Source organism: Carassius carassius, chromosome 8 (assembly GCF_963082965.1).
Source record: "Carassius carassius chromosome 8, fCarCar2.1, whole genome shotgun sequence".
NCBI lineage: Eukaryota > Metazoa > Chordata > Actinopteri > Cypriniformes > Cyprinidae > Carassius > Carassius carassius.
Window position 1 is genome coordinate 10,361,742 of NC_081762.1, and position 20,024 is coordinate 10,381,765.

At 36.6% G+C, this 20,024-nt stretch overlaps 1 protein-coding gene and 1 long non-coding RNA gene across 4 annotated transcripts in view; one reads left to right on the plus strand and one right to left on the minus strand.

Moving 5' to 3' along the window:
- Window positions 1-20,024, plus strand: part of znf516 (zinc finger protein 516) — a 37,610-nt gene that overhangs the window by 1,755 nt on the left and 15,831 nt on the right. The window contains exon 1 of one of the 3 annotated variants that reach the window (XM_059556061.1): window positions 1,674-1,964. The exons of the other annotated variants lie outside the window; for them this stretch is intronic. The gene's annotated coding sequence lies outside the window, so the exon portion shown is untranslated. Of the gene's footprint in view, window positions 1-1,673; window positions 1,965-20,024 lie in introns of those variants that run through there. 3 annotated transcript variants of the gene reach the window in all.
- Window positions 9,132-10,438, minus strand: LOC132144696 (uncharacterized). Its single transcript, XR_009434379.1, has 2 exons — window positions 9,687-10,438; window positions 9,132-9,462 (listed from the first exon to the last, which is right to left on the minus strand). It is a non-coding gene; the product is annotated as an uncharacterized LOC132144696 (long non-coding RNA).

Consider the following 20,024-nt stretch of genomic DNA (forward strand, 5'->3'; position numbering starts at 1 on the left):
TTGGTATCGTGTAGGCTACAAGTGATTTTTTTTTTGTTCTGATCGTAGCTTTAAACCCAAAACTCATCCAGGCTCAGGGAAACCGCTGTAAATTTAAATAAACTTGTTGATGAAGTGCAACACATGATCCATCACTGAAAACCAATTATTTTAGATGGAAAAAACATGCCATGCAATTAGCATTAAATTAGGTTATCAGCTATCTTCCATCATCCTATTGATTTTTTTTTCGACATGATTAGACATGATCTAATATTAGACATTTGTACGTTTTTTTTGGGTGCAATAGGCCAGGGGTTTTCAAACTGTGGGTCGCGACCCACTCGTGGGTCACGGAATGGAACAAGGTGGGTCGCACAAAGTCACTTGGCTGCAGCTAATTTTGCGTTTCAATGACACACAGACACTAACACAGTTCAGTCTAGGGCTGCACGAATGTGACGAGTGGGGCGGGGCCTAGTGCCATGGGAACAGAGCTAGGCCGGTGGAGTGATTGGGAAATGAGCAACACTCACCGGTCTCAAGAACCACGGAGGAGATCGGAAAGATACAAAAGAGGAGCGATGACAGTGAAGGACGAGAGAGGACCAGGCCTGGGTTTTATTTTGTGTTTGTTTTTTATTTGTGCACGGCAGTCATCCGAGAGGGGCTGTCGCGCTGTTTTGTGTTTATTTGGTTATTAAAACTTTGTTTGATTGTCCGCCGGTTCCCACCTCTTTCCACGAAGGAGTCATCGAGGCGGTGGGCTGGAGTGAGTTCGCCCCCCCCCCCCCCCCCCCCCCCGGCAACTCACTCCAGCCCACCACATCGAGCACCCTCGGCGGCAGACTCCTTCGCCCTGCTCGATGGCACTGCGGATTCACCCCAGCGGCGAAGGATCTTCGGCAGCGCGCCCCTCCTTCCTCCCTGGCTTCGGCACCAGTGTAAAACATTAAAATCTTCACAATCACAGGAAGAAGGAGGCGGGAACTGGGAACCCACTCATCACAACGATATAGCCCACCAACATTAATAATGAACTGCAATATCCTTAGTGTGATTTTCAAATTGCAATTAAGTCCGTGTGCGTTGCGTGTTTTGAAGGTCTCAGAGCAATGTCATTAAAAGGTTCAATCGGTCTTTTTTTACCTATTTCACAATTATTTTAATCTCCAAACTGTTTTAGATAGTTCTGCTTTGCTTCTTATGCTTTTCTAAAAAAGTGTTGGATTGTGCTCCGTTCTCGCCGACACACACGGAAGGATCATGAATGCAACAAAACACAGCAGCGCAGATCACACTTCACTGGAGTGAGCCTGCTTCACGTTTTTATGGACACTACATATTTTAACGCCAGTAAACAAAAATTAAAACTTGTAAATTTGTAGTGAAATTTTCAGTTGTACTCTAAAATAAAATGGTTATTTTTCTTAAATACTTAATTTCTGTCATAAAAATTTTAAGTAAGATTAGGTTTAAAGTAATTTCACTCGTTGTTTTTTTTTTTTTTTTAATATTTTGGTGGGTCGTGAAATATATTACACTTGTCTAGGTGGGTCGTGGAATGGAAAAGTTTGGGAACCACTGCAATAGGCTACACAATAGCGATCAATGGCTTCGGAATGGATTGTCAAATCTAAACGCAGTGTTATTTTGAGAGCTATTACAGTCTAGGGCGGGGCTTTGGTGCTTTACTTTTTTTGTTTTGTTCAGTTTTTTTTCCTCCCCTCTCCCTGAAAGCTTGTCGGATGCTTGTCAGTTCGCATTTAGCTTACCATTATCAAGGCTCAAAGCCTTTAGGACGACGGACTGCGATTTATAGGGAATTTTTGGATAACGGTCCTGTTGAATTGGGATCTTAACTATACGGAGATAAGGAATATGTGATTGAAGCATTTGCAAAGCAGCTGGGGATGTTCGTGCTTCCTAAAGAATGTGCATGGCTGATCTTCCACATGAGGACACTTGATTAATAAAAACATATGGTAAGGCGTTTTACAGCTAAAACGTAATCAAACGAAGTATTGTGTTTACCAATTATAGTTTGTTTCTGATCATACAGTATCTGATTCTGTAATAAACTTTGATAAGTAAACGACTATGTCCAGTTTCTACAAACATCTAAAATTCAGAAACTGGTTATAATCTTAAAGCAACTATTAAAGTGTTTTATTGCTACTAGCTCCTACGGTGTTAAGTTTGCATGCTTATTTACATATTAGGAAGGTTATTGTGCTCATTAGCTTGGATAAAAACTGTTAAACTGGTTTTATTGTTTTTTGATAATGATAGTGAGGAGAATGAAGGGGAGGAGGGTGATATGTGTGTGCATTATCACAACTGTCATAGTGCCAAGGAACATCTGCTCATGTGAAGCTGAAAGTTCATGTACCAGTCAAATAAGTTGAGGGAGGTTTTGTGGTAAATGACACAACAGGCATATGCATGGCTCTCTTGTTGGGTTATTAGGGGAATTTGCTGGCATAAGGGCTGTTGGGATGGCGTCAGCACACTAGTTAATACCCCTTTTCTTTGTGATGAGGGTCTGTTTCTGACTAAAATGAACGGGTTACTTTTGTGCTTTCTTTTGGGTGTAGGAGTGTAATCATTTTCTCGCATTGCTGGTTTATGTTGCAGATGTTATAGTAGGTTTCATGTAGATAGAAGTGGAGTATTTGTGGAGTTGTTTTGTCAGGGGACCTAAAATGGTGTTTAATTTGAAAAATGTATTAAACATGCATGCATCTACTGTGGCAGAGTCTGTCTTATTAGCCACAGCCGATGCTGCTCCAGAGGCGTCGACATGACTTCACAAAAGAAGGAGGACAACATCATGCACATGTAGTTTAACTCTAAAGGAACAAACGACATGTCTTTCTAAAAAAGTTAGTGTTGATATGTGAAAATTAACTTCTCAAAGTCCCAACTGCATACTTGACTGTGTTTACTAAGTTATTGGTTGTCAAGAGGCTGCCATGGGTTAAAAAAAAAAAGACACTGAACACTACAGTTATTCTTGTGTTATGTGCGATAGACAAAAAAAACCTTACCTTGCAGCAGTGGTGGGAGATATTTGCATGGGCCTTTTGCTAAAGTCACTTCCCTTTTATGTGCATCTGCTTACTGTGCTCAGCCTCAATGAAGCAAGTTGTTTACACAGCTTCGGTTCACGCACTACACACCTTTTTGACAGTGCAAATCAAACAAACTCCAGCACGTTCATTTGGGAATGAGTGAGTGGGTGTTGTACTGCTTTGAGTTGTGAAGAGACCTAAGCGACCTATGAAATCCCAGCCGTGACTTTTCTGAGATGTAAGGAAAAGTGATAAGATGTTCTGTGCTTGTTTTGTTCTTTGTTCATCAGAAAAGGGCCAGGGGCCTTAGGTTCAACTGTTTAAATGTCGAAAAATGTGGGATTTTCGGATTTCAAGACTTTTCTGTGAATGAGAATGGAATAAAGAGCCTTTTTAAAAATGTAAATTAGTTTAAAAGAGTGATTGTGGAATTGGAACCCAAGCTGTTTATTTAAAAATAACTGTTTGCCACATTCCTAAAAAACAGGGGGCTTTTTATTGGCATTGATGGTTCCACGAAGAACCTTTAACATAGTGGAAAATGATTAAATGATTAAAATTTGTAAATGTTTTTCACATTAGCACTTCTTTGACAGTACTTCTATGATCCCACTTTGGAAACTATATTTTTAAGAACACATGGAATATTTGCGTTGCACAAAAGGTTGCTTATAATTGAAAACATTCTTAGGATTATTAAAATGTACTTTATTCAAAAAACAAAAACCTAAAAAAAGTTCTTTAAGGAACTGTTCACAGAAAGTTTCTTTTAGGAACTAAAAATGGCTCTTCTATCGCATTGCTTCAAAAAACCCCTTTTGGAACCAATATTTTAAAGAGTGTCTACCTAGAATACACAGCATGGATATTTATGCATCTTTTCAAATATACCCGAAAGATTAAATAACACTACACCAGTATCTGGTCTTAATTTGACATACCCATTTGTGGCCAGACCATTTTCACTGTGTTTGAGGTTTATGGCTTGAACTTGTGTTGACCTTGCGAAGCTGACCCTGTTCGCCCCCTTAACATTCAACTACTGTATGACTTAACAAGCGTTTTCAATGTGTCCTCTTGCAACTCCTAATAGCTCAAGATCCGCTGGCTGGAGGAAGGGTCCATTAACATTATCAGTGGCTTTGAGTACAGGCAGTGGGGAGGCTAAAACAAAAGGCACAAGGGTGGCATTGTGAAGGATCAGCAGTAGATTACTGAAATTCTTTTTCCGTGGCCTGAATAAGCTTCTAGTTCCCCAATCTGGACACATGGGAAAAGCTTACATTTGCAACTGTAATATTTTAATGCCATTGTTATACTGAAGCAATTTGAGGCTGCTTAGCCATTAGTGTCATTTGGATTCAAAAGACGTAATAACGGGCATCGCAAATGTAAGATCCTTTTGGTGAAGTGTGTGCAATAATGTTTTATGATACATTCTGTTGATTATTAAAACACTCATAGTAGGGGAAATAGATTTTATGAGTTGACTTTATTGCTACAGTATGCGTAATGTGTATTATGGCATTTCACAAAGCTGTTAAATGTCTCATTGCTGCATCAATACCTCTCATTGTTCATTAAATCAAACATACATATACAGAAGTAGATGAGAGAGAGCTGGAGGATTTGGTCATGCATACAGTATGTCATCGACGGAAGTGCAGTTCTACCTGTTGTGGATTAATTTGAATAACTGTCTGTTTGATAAACAGCTGATTGTTGTACATTCAGTCTAATAGAATCATAATCAGGAAAATGGCTTCGAGGATATACACACAGGGTTCAATTTGAGAGACAAAGTCAATTTCCATTTATCCTCGGTAGGCAATAGTTCTGAAAGGAAATATCCATAATTTCCTGAATTCTCTCTATTGTGGTCTTAATCCAGCTTTGGTTTGAATTACAGAGAGCGAGTAAAATGAAAATGTGTGGTTGTTCCCTTAAAGGGATAATTTACACACAAATTTACGTTTGTTACTTACCTTCATGTCATTTAAAATCCACTTCTTTTTTTTCCTTTAGAATTCAGGCAGAATGTCTGAGCTTCTCTTTTCCACAATGAAAGCAAATGGAGACTGGGGTTGTCAAGCTCCCTAAAAAACAAAAAAGTAGTAGAAAAGCATTTTAAAAGTAGACACATGACTTGTGCACTATATTCTAAAACCATGGAAAAACTGTAATTTAAGTCAATTTTCACTAATAAAAACTGTTCATGAGAATGATGGTGTCCGTTCCTTTCCATTGTAAGGAAAAAGGCAGCTTGGATATTCTTCAATAAGTAACATATTTAAAGTGATAGTCAACTCAAAAATAAAAATTCTGTTATCAGTTACTCTTCATCATGATATTCCAAATCTGTATAGCTTCTTCTGTGGAGCACAAAATAATTTATTTTGAAAATTTATTTTGAAATATTATGATAATCCGATAGTTTTGGGACCCATTGATTTCCATAGTATGGACAAAACATGCCAAATAAGTAAATGGGTCCCCAAAATAATGGTTACCAACACTCTTCAAACATAGTCTTTTATGTTTCACAGAAGAAAGAAATGCATGAGAGTTTGGATTGACATGAGAGTGAGTAAATGATAACAGAACTATGAATTTTGGTTGGACGTTTACTTTGTCAAACAAGCTTGGAATGGCATAACAGTGAATACATTACATTTTTTTTGGGTGAATTGTCCCTTTAAGACGCTGTTTCTACACTAAATTACTTTTATTATTGGCATAATGTTGTCAATTTGATTCAGTTATAATAATCCTATTCTTCCTTTGAACAACAATTTACATATGAAGCACATTTACATGTTACATTACATGTTAGTATCGCGCCTAAGATACTAGCATTAGATTAAAAATGACATTTACACCAGTTGTCATAGAACCTGTCATGTTCAAGTTGTCAAGTTGTGCTAAGGCAGCTAAACGTGATTATTATGGCAAGTTTGACTACATCCTAACTGACAACACAGCTGAGATGACTAATGAGTTTGCAAATAAAAGAACCTAATGAGTTGCCAAATACTTGTTAATGCGCACCCTCTAGACAGACGAGCAGACACATGCTCTCATTGAGTGGTGTGTTATGTCTTCAGTGCTCCCCTGGCCATCTGATAGGGAGCTGGCACCACGGCCCAGCAGCTCCAACACGCGTGGTCAACATGTGGGTGGTAATCCTGCTATTAGGGTAATCTGCTCAACCCACCAATCAATAACGAGCACGCCCATCCTCCATCAGAGCCCTGTAACAGGCAAAATTAGGGCTGAAGAAAAATTATTTAATCACTGGGATTAAGTGCAGCTGAGGGGGAGGAGAGACTCCACATGAAGAGTTTAATTTGCTGAGTTAAGACGTCCAGTTTAAGAGTGAACAGATGCCATCTTAAATTGGTTGATTTTTATTTGATTATATACCTATTTGTTTTTTTTTGTTTTTTTTGATTAGGCAGTAAATGGTCCGTGTTTTATATTAAATACAGAGTAAATTGCATACAGTTTCTTCAGAAAGTCTTTGGATACTTAAACCAATAATTTAAAATGTAGGAATACCATTGCTTTATGCAACACAATTTTAAACCAAGTGCCGTTATTAAAGAAAGCACTTTTCAAGCTGAACATTTCATTAAATAATTATTTGGACATGTTCAGATTGTTTACTTGGTTAAGTTAAAAGTAAATTCTCAGTCATTTGTTTGCTGCTCGGTTTGATATTTAAATATAACATGCAATCAAATGAGTATTTTAATTAATTAAATTGAAGTGTACAATTTACGTACTGTATGTAGTATAAACAATATGGAAATAAAATTAATAAGTTTTATTTTATTTATTGATAGATTATAAATAGGCCTAATGTAATTATAAAATGTATTATTTTATTTATTTGTATGTTTGTGTGCTTGTTTGTTTCTAATTCCAAATGTCATTCCGCTTCATATTGGAGTAATTCTGTTTTGAGGCATTACACCTCAACTGGTATCGTAAGGTAAACTAACTGTACTTGTTTTTCCAGAGTGTTTAGTTGAGAATACATGTCCTAATATGTCTGTGTGTTGTTTTATATGTACGCAAACAAAAACTCTCTTGACTAGAAGTTATTCAAATAATGGCAGATCCTTTATCTTTTAACTTAGTAATGCTGACTAATCCACATCAGCCAGTATAGTGGAAAAACAGGCTGGTGATGTCATTACTGTAAATTGCTCGTGGTAATGCGAACAAATATGTTTTGAGCATAAAACCAGTTTTGGGATGATTGTCCAGAATTTGTTGTGTGTCTAGTGGAGTGCTTGGCACATGGGTGAGCTGGCAGCAGCGGGCAGAGAGAGAGACCGAGAGAGCTGAGCAGGGCACAGCTTTGGCACTAGAGAGCACAACAAGTGATGGCAGTGTGTATCTTCCTGTCCAACGTTCCAACAGGAACAGGTTGGTACTGTATACTGCACACATCCCTGTGTTTGACCATGACCTCACTGCCATCACGTCCAGCATATAGGAAGCAAAGTTTTTCTGAACCACTGCCACTGCCTTTGTCCTTTTAAAGGGATAGATTACTCGGGAGTCATATTTATTCACGGTTTATCCCCATGTTATGAAAGTAAATGGGGAATGCAGCTGTATAGCTCCAAAATGACAAAAAGCAACATAAAAAAATTCATAAACTAGCCTATATACATTGTCATTTATAGTGAAAATCCTTCTCAGTATGATTTTATGGTGCTTTTTTTTTTTTTTAAGACTCCAGCTGTCATTCACGGTCATAAAATGGAAAAGACCAGCCCAGATTTTCTTCATAAATGTATCTTTTGTGTTGAAAGATAGAATCAATGTGATTTGGGACAACATGATGTTGAATAAATGACAAATTTACAGTCAGTAAGATTTTCTTATTATTATTAAAGGGTTAGTTCACCTAAATATTAAAATTATGTCATTAATAACTCCGTTCATCTTCGGAACACAGTTTAAGATATTTTAGATTTAGTCCGAGAGCTTTCTGTCCCTCCTTTGAAAATGTATGTATGGTATACGGTCCATGTCCAGAAAGGTAAGAAAATCATCAACAAAGTAGTCCAAAGTAGTAACACGTCAATAGTGTCACTGCAGTGTTGTGAACGCGCTCACAACAGACCAGGAAGAGAAGACAATGCTGAATAGTCGTATTTTTGTTCTTTTTGGAACAAAATGTATTTTCAATGCTTCAACAAATTCTAACTGACCCTCTGATGTCACATGGACTACTTTGAAGATGTTTTTATTACCGTACATACATTTTCAATGGAGGGTGAGAAAGCTCTCGGACTAAATCTAAAATATCTTAAACTGTGTTCCGAAGATGAACGGAGGTCCTACAGGTTTGGAATGACATGAGGGTGAGTCATTAATGACATAATTTTCATTTTTGGCTGTTCTAACCCATTAAAGAGATTTACTATTTTTATTAAGCACTGATGCATTCAATTGATCAAAAGTGACAGTACGGACGTGTTACAAATTTTTTTTTTTTCAAACTAATGATTTACTCTCTGTTCCTTTCTACTCCTGAAAAGATGTCCACAAAAATAAAACCATTTTCAACAATAAAAAATGATTCTTGAGCATCAAATCTGCATATTAGAATGATTTCTAAAGAATCGTGTGACATCGCAAGGGATAAATTACATAAATATATGTTAAAATACAAAAAGGTTCCTTTACATTTTAATGGTATTTCACAATAAGACTTTTTTTGCTGTATTTTTTTAAACCTCTTAATGACTGTAACTTTAATTAGTAGCCTATAATTCTTCTTTTTGGGTGAACTGCCCCATTTTGCGGCTTTACCTCATTGCAGCATAACTAACCATATTAAACTAAGACCTGACCTTTCCAGACTATAGCAATGATGAAAGACTGATCATATGATACGATGAAAGGCCAAATTAGACTAGACCATACCAAACCAAACCTGGTTAAACCAGATCATTTTATACAATTAGAGCATAATACTTCTTCAAAGCACAGCACATCATCCATATCAGTGCCACACTAGACCAAACCTGATTATACTACTATAAGAACCAGACCAAAGCCTTTTATGACACTTTATTCAGTAGTGCATAATCACACAATGTCTAACAAATGTTCCATTTGAGATTACAGAAACAAGCCATTGTTGCCAGTGGCTGGAAACCACACAAACAACTCCACCCTTAGACAGAAATGGCCCTTTTTCTCTAGAGCTTTTAATTTAAACCAACACAGACCCAATCTTTACTGATAAAAGTACCCGGAATTTTAATCAAAGTTTCAGATACTAAGTTTATATTGTGTTTCTGGCTTTGATTAATTTTGTAAAAAACATCTAGGACAGGTTCTGCTATGTAAACTTGACTTGATAGTTTTGTTTTAGTTGTTTACTCTCACATGCGTCATTATTAGTGACAGCTGTAACAGAAACAACTAAACACAATGTTTAAATTAGTGTTTAAGGTTTTTTTTTTATAGTTTATTCTTAAAGTGATAATTCACTCAAAAATGAAAGTTAACGTTAAGCAAATGTTACACTTGTGTTCATCTAAACTTGAACGCACAACATTTTTTTAGCTGTTATGTTTTGTATCAACAACATTGGACCCTTTTGACTTTCATTGTCTGCACAAAAACAGCTGAAACATTCTTCAAATGATCTTTTTTTTTCAGCAGAAGAAAGTAGGTTGTAGTTACAGTCTTTGGTTTGAAGGAAAACATTAACAAGGTGTGCAGTTCTTCGCTTGATTTATGGAAAGTTTAAGCTCCAGCAAAGACAAACATTCAGATCGTCTGGGTTTTGCATTTCACCATCAGATGCTTTTATTTATTTTTGAGGGCACTTAAACTGATTACTTAAAAATTACATTGTCCTACCGGATCCTATCTATACAGTATTACACTATAGTGCTATGTATAACACTAAACTGCACCATCATACACTATATCTAATAGCTGTTGCTATTTAAAGCACAGCTGTTACTAAGTCAGCAGAACCTTATCAGAGGTTTGTAACTGAGGTATTTGTATACGAGGATCACATTGTTTTTTTTTCAAGGATTCCATCTTTTGTCAAAGCAGTGGTGCATTTGCTCTTCTCTTTACGCAGTGCACCCCTCTGTATTTTAGAAACTAGCTAATAGTCTCTCGTCTCTCTGGAGATGTCCCTGTTGTGCCTTTTTCCTGTGGACTGATTGCATGTGGATTTCAACTAATTGGATCCTGTGGATGTCAAGGCCTTGCTGCTGTAAATTATTCAGAGTCAGGTTTGTCTGTAAAACAACATGTAGAAAAGCACAGCACGTTATATCTTTGGTGTACTTTTTGTATTTAAAATAGCTAAATATTAGATGTAGATTAATCATTGCTTTAAAAGATTACGGTTGTATGAATGGGAAGGAAAAGTATTATTTCTTGGCAATATGAGTTGTGTGAATATTACATTGTTTCTTGCATATCTTGCAAAAGATTAAAGGTGGAATTTCCAGTGAGTGTTGCTAAAAGTGTTTTCAGTTTTATTCGAAACGATATCATTATGAATGTGACCCACTGGTTGTTCTACATATTACATCAGTTAGAAAATAACATTTCCAAAGAATGGTGCTAAAAAGTTAATGTGCCATTACATTTGAAAATAACGTAAACCTACCCTAAACGATAGTGGTAATAAAAGTAAGCACGAGACAAAAACACAGGCTGAGACAACCACGGCATTCTATCTTGTATCTACAGGTCTATAAGGGTTTTTTTTTTTTTATTGCACCCAAATGCAGTGTTGTACCAGGTGAGCTCCTGAGCAAGTTTACTATCTCAGAAAAGCCATGCATGTTATGCAAACATTAAATGTGTTGGTTTATGAATCATGTACTAAAGTGTTTTGAAGTCATAACAGTACTGTGCAAAGAAACGCACAAAAAAAGTATTTATTAATCAATATTATACCCTGTGATCACAATTTGTTTGAACAAGAATGAAAAGTCAATGGTGTTTCAGTGCCACTAGTGTTCATTTCATCTGGAAACTGTAGTGAATTGTATGTAGTAGTGCGTTTTTGGAGTCTGGTAAATAGAGGCACATTTTTCCAATGAGCCTAGGTTGGAAATATTAGCAAATTTCAGCTTCCCCAACAGCTGTTCCTCTGAAGAGCTCAGAGATTATTAATAGCTCAAGCTCAAGGGGTTTCGCTTATTGAGAAAAATAAAGCTACCATTCAGTGCCAAACCTCTCATATCCAATACAGTGCATCCCTTCTGTTCAGATTACTCAAGTAAGTTCTTAAAGTCTGAGTTTCTAATGCATTTTTGTAAGCACATACAAAACAAACAACACTCTCTTGTGTGTACAGCTATTGCAAAGTGTTGTACCTGAAATCAATATGTTGTTGTAAAAAGTGGAATCAAAACCCCTTGTTGTCTGGACAGCTGTAAGGAGATACAATAAGAAATTCAGTCAAACAAATTATTTTGGTGTATGAAGTTTAATGGACTAACAATTTACAGCATTCTACATACTAATGCATTTTTAACATTAAAGTTTATACTTTCATTTAATACATTAAGTAGTATTTCTAAATTAACATAATTTTTTTAAACCTAGAGCATTAACTGATGTTAGTATATACAACCTTATTTTTTTAATTTTAAGGAAATGACGGAAGTAATATATACTTAATTCCTTGACAACCCTCGTCACATGATTCAGTTTAAATTTATAATTCATCGTCGGTGCTGCTGGTCCCCTGAGATCAAAACTCTTCTACATCTGTTTTTTTTTTTTTTTATTGTGACAAGTGATAGTAGCACTGTTCTCCAACACTTCACCAAGTCTGTTTAAAGAGGGTCAGAAAGATCAGCTGAATGAAGTCTGTGGTCTGAAGAAGGACACTGGCAGCTTTAGTTCTCTTCCTTTGGGGTGACTGGGATTAAAGGGTGTAATCCACCTCATTTTGGCACCAGACGTCCAGCTGGACTGACCTCAAATCCCAGAGAGCCCGACATGACATATTCCTCAGTGAGGGGAACGCTCAACACCATTTTGATCAGACATGAGCCAAAAAAGCCCTTTACACAATAACTTGGTAGGCTATTGTTAAAGTTAAACTGTAGCAAATGACAAAAATAAGCCAATGGGAGAATCTGTAGAAAATGTCCAGATGATGTTTTACACCACAAGAATAAATACATAAACAAACATACTAACAAACAAATAGGAAACATGTATTTAGATGTTGCATGTAAGACTAAGCCAGCTTTGTCTATATGACATAACTCCCACAATTCTCAATAGCCTACTGCAAACTACTCAGAAATATCAATGCCATTACTGTAAAAATGTTACATTTAATTGTCAATTATAATTTTAAGGTAGAATTCTTCCAAGTAGAGATTATAATACTATTTGTTGTACTAAATTGAGTTTATTGTGATTAAAAAACTTTTAAGTTACTGCTTTATTTATATGATAATGTCACAGGGCAAAACAGGATACATATATCCATAAAACAGGATAATATATATGTCTATATATATTAGTGTTGTCAAATGATTAATCACATCCAAAATAAATGTTTTAGTTTACATGTATGTATGTATGTATGTGTATTGTGTATATTTATGATGTATATATAAATACACACGCAAGCATGTATATATTTCAGATTTTTTTATATATTAAATACATTTATAAATTATGAATAGAAATACAGACATGTAAATATATTCTGTATGTGTGTATTTATGACTACATAAGTATACACAAAACACATACAAATTATTACTCTTTGTATTTGATTAATCGTTTGACAGCACTGATCATGTTTTGTAGATCATGAATTGTAGTAAAATAATTGTAATTTTAGGGTTCAAATATGAGACAATAATATTATAAACTGAACTTATGAATGTATCACGTCAGTGAGTTTATAAAACCGTTTGTAAAACTGCTTTAGGCACTGTTTAATAAAACCAGACTACAGAGGGACTTGCCTGTTCCTTTACAGCAGATCGGTAACACTGAATGTATTGCTGCTGATTTCTCACAGATTGTGTTGGACTGTTGTCAGCAAGAGTGAAAAACTAAATCTTTTCTCTAGAGGGTGTGAGTTGGGCGTTCTCTCTGCCGATCCATCAAAATTCCAGCTATTGTTGCGCTCCAGTGGTTGCTCTATAAACAGGAAGTGAGACCTCTCATCAGAGCAAAGGCTTCCTGTTGTAATGACACCACACATACATACACATGTTATTCTCTCTGGTTACTTCTGTACTCTCTCACACACACACACACACACACACACTAGCCTTCTCCTCCCACTACCTCACACACACATATATGCACACATACCAGATGGGAGATGGGTGTGACGGGGAGTTTCATTAAAAAGAGACAGATCTTCTCTTACCAGAACAGGATCACGCAAAAGAAGAACAGAGAAGAGGGAGGGAAAGAGAGCGATCGAGATGGCTTTCATGGTGTTAGATTACCTGTCCTTCTCTGAACTAACCAGAGTGAGAGAAACCAGCCGTTTTAAGAAACTTGAGCTTGTTCAGAGACTGTGACGATGACCTTAAAGCATAGATTGATATTCCTTAATGTATTAAGCCCCTGATGCATAACATCAATACTGTAATTATATATATATATATATATATATATATATATATATATATATATATATATATATATATATAGAAAAAAATCTTAATGATTCTTTTTACTTCCAAACAACCCTAGTTAAAAATAAACATACTTAAATGTATTTGAAATACATTTATTTAATGCGAAGTATATACTACAAATACATTTTCATATTTATGTGCTTAATAAAATACCTTGCAATTGTACATTTAGTATACTAAACTGGTGTACTTAAAGTCTGCTTAATTGTAACAACTAATTTAATGCACTTTAATTGTGCGAAAGTAGTGCTGAAATCCAATTAAAGATATACTTAGTATATTTGTGCTAAAGTGGAACTGTATACTTCAGGTACACTTTAAATATTTAGCATTTAAAGGCCGATATTATTCAAAGATCATATATAATGAGTAAGCAAGTACTGACAAAACTGTACAGTGGCTTTTCCCCTGCACAGACGAGCACTAACTCACATTTTCTTCAGAAAATGTAAAAATGTATTTCCATTCATCTTTAAATACTTGCCACTTCTCATGGTTCTGGTATAATAAACAGTATTTGCAGGGTGAGAGTTATCGCAGTGTGAACTCAACATTAATAAATAAACAGCTGTAGAGACAATACTTTGAAGGCCATGAGAAAGACATCTGGCTGCCCTGCAAGCTCTAACTGAGCGACCGTGATCACATCTCTCACCAAGGACGCTATACTTACGAAGACCAGACGGTTCTTGGGAAGAGTGTCCCACTTGGGCTGCCATCAAGGTCAATAAAGCATACAGGCAGTGGAGGGATGAGCTGTGCTGTTTGAAAGTGTATATAACACAAAAAGTTATGAAATGTTGTACTTTTATAGCTTAATTCTGGATGCTTTCAACAGTTTTTTGACAGTTACATGAGTAAAGAAATAAAAATTTTCTATAAACCATCTAAGAAAAAGATTTTTGCTGTTCATTGCATTTTAATTAGAACTCTGCCAAATATGGGTCAAATCTAAGAGCAGCTCATCTGGTGCAGATCTGGCAACCCAAAGCCAGCCACTTAACCCTGAGTTGCCCCAGGGGGCTACCAAAGCCCCTATAGTCAACAATCGCTCCGGCTATAAACCCAGTGAAGAGGTTTAGGCTGCTCTGTGCCACAACATATGCTAGATGTAAAGATGAAACATTGAAATTGTTTACAGACCCACATTTGCAGCCTTTCTTTTTCTTTTTTTTGTCACATTTATTCATTTTACCTTCATTTGTTGAGAAAGTGTGCGCAAAAAAAGAAGGGAAGGGAGAGACAAAAAAGAGAGCGAGAAAGAGAGTCTTAGCTGGCCTTACCATGATAATCTAATCCCTGTTCAGAGAGCTTTTTTTAGAGAGCAAGTTAATGCCTTCAGATTATAGTTCAGCTGTAGACCACGCCAACCACACTAGTGTATCTGCAAGCCACTTACTGTCACTCTAATCAATTCTACAGTTACCAAAAGAAATAAATACATGTCTAAAGGGTTTTCATTGAATCAAAACTAAACCCATAAAATAAACTTGTTACGTAAAATAAACAAGAAAAAAACTATTTAAAAAAAAAGAAAACACTTTTTTTTCAGAATCATTTCTTATTCTAAACTTGCACTAAAATAAATAAACAAAAACTAACATAAAAATGAATAAATACTAGAAAACAAAATCATAAAACGTATTACATCTTTACCAAAACTTACGTTGAAACAGAACATTTAAATATAAAAACTAACTTGAATAATTTATGAAATCTATAATCATATTTTTTTTTATGTGATGTAAGCACTACTGTATATTCCAAGCCTTCTTAAACTATCCAGTAGTTTTGTGTGGGAAACACTTTGAGTCAGTGATTTTAACTCAGGAACCAGATTACTTTGCTTCATGAACAAATCATTAAGACCGGTTTGGAATGGATCAACTGATTGATGCTGATTCAAAAGAATGATTAATGATAATCAAATAATGATAGGCTGCTTCTTAATTTCAGATGAATACTTCCACTATGACTTCAGATTATAGTTCATGAATCATATAGACTTTTTATTTTGGTGTATCTTTGTCACTTTGAAGCTTGATGGGCCCCAGTCATCATTCACTTTCATTCTTTTAAAAAGAATGACCAGTATTCTTCAAAGTACATTCTTTGAATATAATTTTTAATTACATGAATTTGAGCAAATGATGACAGTTTCATATTAAGATTAGTCGATTTAGAGATTTTTCAAAATCAATGTTAATTTTAATTTAAAATTGGGACGTTGTTTGAAACTATCAAGTCATAATAGATTGCAGTCATATCATATAGACCAGACCTTTGTCTGTTTGAGTGTGTATGTGTGTGTTTCTTGGATGAGCTGTGTGGCCGCATAGGTGTTATGTCATACTGCCATCAGGAGTGCTGCAGAGGCTCGGCCTGATATTACATAAGCATTACTGCTGGTGTCCCTCTATCATCTCTCTATCACTGCTGTCACACACACACACACACACACACACACACACACACACACACACACACACACACACACACACACACAAAGGAATACATGCACACTTGCATGCTTTGGCTTGCACCCAAAAAAACACACATATATGCCCACCTGTGGACTCCTCTAGAAATATTTTCCTTTTATCCCAAAAACATTTATATGGGAATGTACAACTTTGACAGATCTGCATGAATTATGTACACTGTAATATTATAGAGTGACTTCATAAGAGTCACTTTGTTATACACAAAAATAAATTATATTCATAATCAGTATCTTTGTTTAAAAAAAAAAGGTCAGTCTAGCTGAATAGCAAAATTGCATTAGTACATTGGTGCTCCACATAAAAAGGCCTTTTCACGCTGAACACGAAAATTTAGCTCGATAACACTTTTGAATCTAAACAATGATTGCTATGGGGCTATGCACCAGGCACGATGATTCGTGGGGCGAAAAAGCAAGGATTTTTCATCCTGTGTGTCGATTATTCAAACATTAATATAGATTAAGAATATCTTTAATTATTAAAAACGTCTGTTGACCAAAAGGTCGGCTCCTTTTAATAACACAATTTAATAACAGTTTTAAAGTTGCTGCTAATCAGAAAGTGTCACATTTGTTGTATCAAACCTAATTTTCAATTCATACCATCATTCAGGATTTCCAGATTCTTTGCTCGGACATCAAGCACACTAGCAGGAAAATAATCCCTCGCTTTATTGCTTGTGTAACCGTGTTCTGGTTTTAGGGAGTGGTGTTCTGTAGCGACGGCGCTGGGAGGTCGTGGAGCCCTCGCACGTTTGCAGTCTCTACTGGAGAAACGCTGCTCTCATAATACTGATGTCCAACCAGTCTGAGGCCATTATCATTCCATTATACAGTTATGAGCTATGAATTCTGACTGAGCTTGGACAGAACTACTGCTTTGTGAAGAAGTCATTGCAGCGGTGTAATCGTATTAGTAGATGAGCATCACAAGTCAGTAACACACACATTGTGCTGCACTGTTGGTTTATGGTGTAAGATCGACATCAGCAGTGCCATTGTAGTCCATTTCAAAGCCTACAGCCCCTCTTGCTCAGCCTCTCGTGGTATTTTAGGATTTATCAAACACACACACACTGACATGCAACATGTTTGTTTGGCACGGATGCAACAATTAACATATGTGACAGTGCACACACATACTAGCACACACACATATGCACATAGGATTTTGGCTACCGGTTTACGATTCAAGCCAGGGCGTGTTAGAAAAAACATATGTGTCAGGGACTTGTTTAGCTCTGTCTTTCACATGAGGATATACACACTTTTTCTCTTTCTCTCACACACACACTGGCTCAGAGCAGAAGAGTAGTGTCCAGAGCATGGGGCGTTTGTGCTGAGCTGGACTAGCCGTCAGGTTGAATAAGCGAGCAGACAGTTGATTCGCCATAGCCATTCATCAGCCAGAGAAAAGAGAGGAGGGGAAAGAATGGAGCTTTCGCTCAGGGCTGTCTCTCTCAGATACGGGCCCGTGTATGTGCTGCTGTTTCTTTCCAATGAAAGCTGGCTGTCTTTGTGTGTGTTTTTGTTTTTACAGGCACATACTGTATGTTATTGCTTGCGTGTCTGTGGCGTGTGAACAGCGGATCCTGATTTTAAATGCGCTCGTAAGGATGTGATTTCACTTTTGTTAAGAATTTCCTCAAGCATATGGCTGCTTATCAATCATTGATCATTTAATTATGATTTAATTACTTCAGCAGTAATAAAAAGTACAGTGCTAATAAGGATAGATAACAATTGCATTAAGCATATTTGTTACAATATATACTGTAAAATTCCTCAAGGTAGCAAATAATATGCTTAATGTGGTAACATTAAATTAATTGTTTTTATTTAAAGTAAAATAGTAAAAAGTAAGATTAATTTACACTATTTTTCAAAAGTTTGGGGTCAGCTATTTTTTAAGATAAGTTTTTTTCTTTTTTTTTTCTTTTTTTAGATATTAAATACTTTAAACAGCAAGAATGCCCTAAAAGTGACAGTAAAACAATTTTACAAAAGTAGAAACATTTCTGGAGTTTCAAAGTCGTCATCGGATTAGATGAATTATACAGGATTTCCAGGAAGTGTGTCACATTCTTTAACGTTCCGCCTGTAAACAAAGATGCCGTGACACCAAACTCCCTCATGAAAGAAGAAAGCCGTCGTGTTTACAACTGTGACGACGAGTGCTTATCAGGATCAACTAAACGCTGGATTTTCAAAACTATGTGTAATATTAAAATTTGCAGCATAGAATCTTTAAAATACGTCCGAGAGTTTTACAGATGGGTCTGTTATTGTGGCAACATTTCCACACCCCGCAATGTGATGCTGAACGCATGAACTGTGATTGGTTGTTTGACATGTCGGTCAAACAGCCTCATGGGCAGGCCTTGGATTCCAAACCTTCAGCCGTCAGTCTGAAGGTCTGGCTACACGAGACTAAGGCAGGGGTAACAGCCACAGACGTGTCAGAGGAAGGTTCATCAGGAATCTCAAATGAACGTTGGCTGTAGCCCATCTGTGGAAACCACTAGAATCACAAACACCCAATCATAACCACTGTCAGTGACCATAACTAGTGGAAAAGGATGAAGTCTATATAGGGAAAGCATATTTTTGAAGAACTTGAGTTGTAAATCTTGTTTTATGCCCATGTAAGGTGGACAGGCTACAGTTAAGTAGTGTTCATTTCATAAACACTGTAGAACAAAGGAGCCCTTCACCCTGTGCAAGCTTTATCACTAAGCTTTACATTTCAGCTGAATAGAAACACTTGTGCCTTTTCTCCATTCGGTTTTTATCGTATGACCACATCTGTACTCACATTCCTCATTACACAGATTTTAACTTTGCTAGACGTGACATTTCGTGTAGCATGACCAACCAAGCCTGTTTCTTCTTGGCTCCTCTCGTTTCAAACCTGGGGGAATCACATCTCTGGAACACACCAGAATATTTTCCGTAATTTAACATGACAACGTTAGCCTCAGCACCTGCTATCGTGCTCACAATCGTAAACTTGCACCAGGGCCCCCCTTTTATTTCAGCCATAATCAGCAGTCCAGGGTACTAGGCAGGATCTACTCCAAAATGGGACCAGGAGGGACTTCCCTTTGTCTTCCCCAACCAGACATGCTTCAGACAGGCCTCTAGCGTAGGATGGACCCCTGCATTCAACAATGGCCGTGTTGGACTCCCCGCAGCTCAGAGGAGGTATAGACATGAGCTATTGTGACAGTTCTGGTGCGAGAGGCACAATGCAACTGTAGTTTGGGGGGATTTGAGATCCACCAAACTGTTAGGAAGGCCATAGAGACAATAAGGAGTTGTTGCAAAAATGATGGATAACAAGTGAATTTCATCACTGGTAATTGTGGTTTTGAAAAAAAAACAAGATACCATTTGTGCATTGAGTGGAAAACAAAAACTGATGTTAATTTATATTAAAGTTTTGGCTTGTTTCGTTTCGCTTGTTTTAGGACAAATAATGCATAAAAAATCTCATTGGTTGCAGTCGAACAAGTGATTAATCTGCCGTCCATCACATCACACTGAGAACAAAAGACAATCAAGCTCTTCTACCTTCTCTTGTCAGTATTGATGCATGTTAGTGGTTTGGTTACTGTCTCTGTGTATTTGGATAAAATGGACAATTTGGTTTAGGATTTGAGTGCACACACGCATACTGACGCACACACATACACAGAGCTCAATTTGAAAAATGCACTGATCCTGCATTGATGGAGCTGCAAGATGAGATGAACTGTCTGGGGATAAGTAGGTCAG